This window comes from Vombatus ursinus, unplaced genomic scaffold, assembly GCF_900497805.2.
Source record: "Vombatus ursinus unplaced genomic scaffold, bare-nosed wombat genome assembly UNPS02011572.1, whole genome shotgun sequence".
NCBI classification, from domain to species: domain Eukaryota; kingdom Metazoa; phylum Chordata; class Mammalia; order Diprotodontia; family Vombatidae; genus Vombatus; species Vombatus ursinus.
The window spans coordinates 3,304,447-3,309,472 of record NW_020951350.1 but is presented as its reverse complement, the minus strand read 5'-3'; the positions used below and the strand labels follow the sequence as shown (position 1 = coordinate 3,309,472).

The following is a 5,026-nucleotide window of genomic DNA, read 5'->3' as shown; positions in this document are numbered from 1 at the left end:
TTCAAATTCTGCACTCTATTCACTATACTATATTGCCTCTTATGTGGTTATTGCAAGTTTTTAGTGAACCTTAAAAGTCTGTATTAATGTATGGGCTGCTGCTATTATTATTTCCAATACCCTCTGTACTCTGGTTGATCCCTTTGTCTGGAATTCTCTCTTGCCCCTTCCCCTCATCATTCCTGGAACAGCTTAGGTTCACATTATCTCTATGAAGTCTCCCCTGAGGGCCTCATATTTGCAAGTCATCTCTACTGCCCCTCCAGGGCCATGATATTCTCACAGTATTTATTACTGAATTATAGTTATAGTTATGTATCTCCCCTGTTAGATTGTAAACCCTTCAAGGGTAAAGACTGTACCGTATTAGTCATTATATCTTTCACATCACTTTGTACATCTATAAATGTTTGTTGAATGAATTAAAAATATAAAGTCTGTAATGAAGAGCCAGGGTTTTTTTTTTTCTGCTTCTGTCATCAACTAGATATGTAATGACCATGTGTCCATTATCTGATGAATTAGTTATGATCATAAAGTGCTTTTAGGAGTTGTTTTTTATCCATGTATTTCATATGTGACTTGGGACTTAGAATGGAAGTCTGAACATTATATGCCCCTTAAAAATGTTTTATATTTTCCCCCAGGCAATACACCATTTCCAAGGTAGCCTTTTATCATAATTATTATTGTTGTTCTTATTACTGTAATTTCTGAGCCAATTGATAACTATCTTTATTCTATTAAAGCAAATAGAATGTATGTGGTATGGTACCTTGATTAGCATATGTCTAACTATATTCTTCTCTGCTGCCCATCCAGAATTTCTCTGGACCAATTCATAGGTAATGCCTATTGACTAGTTGCAGTAATTTCTACTCCCTTTGTTGACCACTTCTGCTTGTGACAGGGGTATAAAACAATGCCTGGCTGAGCTGCAACCCAGAAGAACAAAGGACATTCTCAAAATGCCATGACATTCAGTGCAATTACTTAGGGAAATCAGGCTCCACACTGTTGATGGCTGCTTAGTGTATTTGGCAATGACCTTTTTTTTTTTTTCCAGACAATGATATTTCTTTAGCCTAAGGAAGTTGATATTGATGAAGCCAGTGGTATCAGAAGGCTCGTAATCACTCTCCACACTCATGCTCACCAGCTCTTCATCGTACAATGACTGGGAAGGTTCTTGACTCTTGTATTCCTGGCCCTTAAAGACTTAGATTTAACAATATGCTATATTAGTATATGATATATTAATATAACAATATACTAAAGACTGAGATTTAACAATATGCTGGTGGATAAACTCATACTCTGGGTTGTGCCAGAAATTTGTACACCTACATTCCTCCCCAACTATAGTGGGGATGTCTAAATGAGCCTAGAAGAGGATCATTCCTACTGAGATCTCATAGAAACCTGTAGGATTCATCCTGATGAAGCAGTTTTACACAATGTTAATCAAGCAGACCTCACGTTTGCTCACAATTCTATTAAGGGAGAGAAAGAAGTCCAAGGACATGAGTGAGAATTACTATCTTTGACCTCGTACACCTTTATGGAGTTGAATCTCTAAGGTATCTGTGCTTTTGGGAACCTTTGTGTCTTTTTGTAAAGGCCAGCAATGCTTAGTTCTTGGAGTTCTCTAGCATTCCAGCCACTGCAGCTGTTGAACATAAGGTTTTCATCCATAGTCCATGGGCTCTTGGGGTAACTGGGACTGAGATTCCATGTTGCGTGGCATACTCCATTGTTATTACCTCCTTTGAGCTTGTTATAGTATTTAGGCATCTTCCAGGAGGGAATGACCTTAATCTGAGAGGCAAAAGAGTAGCAGCTGAGCTCAAACCAAATCTAGTTATTCCCCATTCCTGTAGCTCCATCGGACACATACTCAAGACCCCTTTCTGGCAGGCAATTTCCACTTGTTTGTGAGTAATGCAGGATCTAGCAAGGGAGATGCGCAGGAGGTAACAATCCTCTTACTGAGCACTGGACTGGCCAGCTGGCCAGATGAACTCTTCCACAAATTCTTTACTTATAGGACAGCTCCATGGATAGAGCACTATTCTAAGAGTTGAGTGGGCCTGAATTCAAATCTGGCCTCAGACACTTACTAGCTGTGTGACCCTGGGCAAATCACTTAACCTCAATTGCCTCCAAAAAAAAATTCCTTACTTACATCTTCAATAAAAACCTGGTTTGACCCCAAGCTTCAATGCCTTCTTCCTGGCCTCTTCAAAGTCCTCCTTCTGTCCAGTGTTGGCCAGGCAGGTATCTGCTTCATGGCCTTGCTCCTTCAGCCACAACAGGATATAGGATATGTCCAGACCTCCACTGTAGGTAAGAACCACAGTGTCTTTACTTGACATCTTATTGATACTTACTGAAGCTGGAAGCATCAGACTGGCTACAGAGTTGAAGAATCTGAACTGCATTCTTTTTTTTCTGTTTGTTGTCTTATTCCTTTAAAAAATTTTATAGGGGCAGGTAGGTGGTGCAGTGGATAGAGCACCGGCCCTGAAGTAGGAGGACCTGAGTTTAAATCCTACCTCAGACCAAACACTTCACACTTACTAGCTGTGTGACCCTGGGCAAGTCACTTAACCCCAATTGCAAAAAAAAAAAAAATTATTGATATCTTTTGTTTTAATAATCACCATTTCTTACATATCCTTCCCCCTTTCCTCCCCAGCAGATGCATCCCTTCCTTGTAAAGGTTATTTATATGATTGGTTAAAATATTTGTATCTCATAGATTTGATTATTTTGGTGTCATAAACAAGGCTCCAGTTTATTCACCATAGTACTGATGTTTCCTTTAAAATACTGTATACAGAATCCTGGAAATGACTCAGTTCTATCCACATTATGTGTTCTCTAAAGCTGAACCGGCTGATAACTATCTTTATTCTATTAAAGCAAATAGAATGTATGTGGTATAATACTTTGATTAGCATATGTCCAGCTATATTCTTCTCTGTCTGCCTACCTAAAATTTCTCTAGACCAATTCATAGATAATGCCTACTGACTAGTTGCAGAAATATTGTGCTTCTGTTTTCTCAAGAAATGGCATTTGTAAGTTCCTTAAAAATTGAGTCATTTAATTTAATAGACACTCATTAAACGCCTACTATCTGGAGATCCTAGATCTGGGTCCTAAGGCAGGAAACAAGGATAAATAAGATAGGCTCCTACTTTATTGGACCTAAAAAAAAAAATAGGAGAATGTGACACATACATAAATAACTATAATATAAGGGAAACAAAATCAGTCAGATAACTGAGTCGTCTATTGCAGTCTTCTCTGAATTTAATTTAAAAGAGGAAACTAGTTGGTGTGGATGAAATGTAGACAAACTGGCCTCCTGGCTATGCCCCATATATGGCTTTCTGTTCTCTACTTCTGTGTTTTTGGATAGGTTGTCTTCCATGGTTGAAATGTACTCCCTCTTCCCCCTTTTCTCTCAAAATACTTCATGCCCTTCAAGTGGTAATTCAAGGGCCATATCCTGTCCATACCTGTTAATGGGACACATATAACCAAGGCCCCTTGCTGGCAGGTGATTCCCACTTGTTTATATACAATGCCTCTCTTGTAATTACCTTGTATTTACCTGTCTGTGTATATGTATTGTTATATCTTCACTCAATTAGAATGTAAACTCCTTGAGGACAGGAACTATTTAAGTTTTTAGCAAAGTTCCTGGCATAAAATGTGTGCTTAATAAATGCTTGTTAAAACATAACTAGAAAGAAGAAATATGAAGAAGACATTCCCATTACACCACTTTGCAGAGGTGGGTGGGAGATCCACAAGTGTTGTACATTGTATATATTTTTAGACTTTTTCTATGTGTTAATCAGTCATGCTAATTTTTTTTCACTTTTCACTTTTTATCTTAGAAAATACTATTTGTTATGTTTAATATGAATGTATATATAGAGCCTATATCAGATTGAAGTCGGGGGGAGGGGGGAGAGGAAGGAGAGGAGAAAATTTAGAATTCAAAATCTTATGGAAGTGAATGTTGAACACTAAAAATTAATTAATTAAAATATTTTTAAAAATTTAACAAAAAGAAAATACTATTTGTTATATGGGATGGAAACTGCTGATGTTAAGAAACAAAATATATCGATAAGAACATTTAAAAAACAAATGCTTATTGAATTGAATTGACTTGAAAGCAAGTTAGCTATAGATTGTGGAGGACTGATATTGTTGTCAGACCTTCATTTGAAAAGGGTACCAATAATATCACTAGGGCGATGTTTTAATTTGCCAGCGAATTGGATGTAAGTGAGGCAGAGCTGCTCAAAGTTGTCAGCCTCACTCTCTTCCCAAGCCAAAGAGGCAGTAAGAAGTTTCTATTTTATCCTATAGGCAGTAAGCAGATATGCTGGGACAACAACAGAATGTGAAATTGTATAGAGAGAGCTGGTTTAATAACAAAGAACTTTCAAGAAGATAAACCAAGGCTGCTAGTCTGAGTCTGTCTTACTGATTAATACTGGGCTTTTTGAATAAGAAAATAATGTGATCAGACATGGGCAACAGGAAGATTAATTTGGCATATGTGTGAATGATGGATTGTAAAGAGGAAAGACTGGAATCAGAGAGGCCAGGAAGGAAACTATTAAAAAAGTACAGGAAAAAGGTTAATAAGGGACATAACTAGGGAGGTAGCAGAGGTAATGGGAAGAAAGAGGGCAGATGTTAAAGATATTTTGGAGGTAGCACCGGCAGCACATGGTACAGAAGGTGAGGAAGAGGAAAGAGTCATAAACAACTCTAAGGTACCAAGGCTAGGCAGGTGGTGGAACTATCGGCAAAAATAAGGAAGCGGTGGGAAGAGGAAGATTTTGTAGGGCTAATAGGAATTCGGTTTTAGACTTACGGAGTTCAAAGTACCAGCAGGACATTAAGGTAGGAATGCTCTATGTTGTTGTTGTTGCTTACTCATGTCTACCTCTTAATGACCCCATTTGGGGTTTTCCTGGCAAAGATACTGGACTGG

At 38.0% G+C, this 5,026-nt stretch overlaps 1 pseudogene; it reads right to left on the bottom strand.

The window, feature by feature from the left end:
- Positions 1-1,575: 1,575 nt before the first annotated feature.
- LOC114038991 lies at positions 1,576-2,393 on the bottom strand (annotated as a pseudogene).
- Between the last annotated feature and the right edge of the window lie 2,633 nt (positions 2,394-5,026).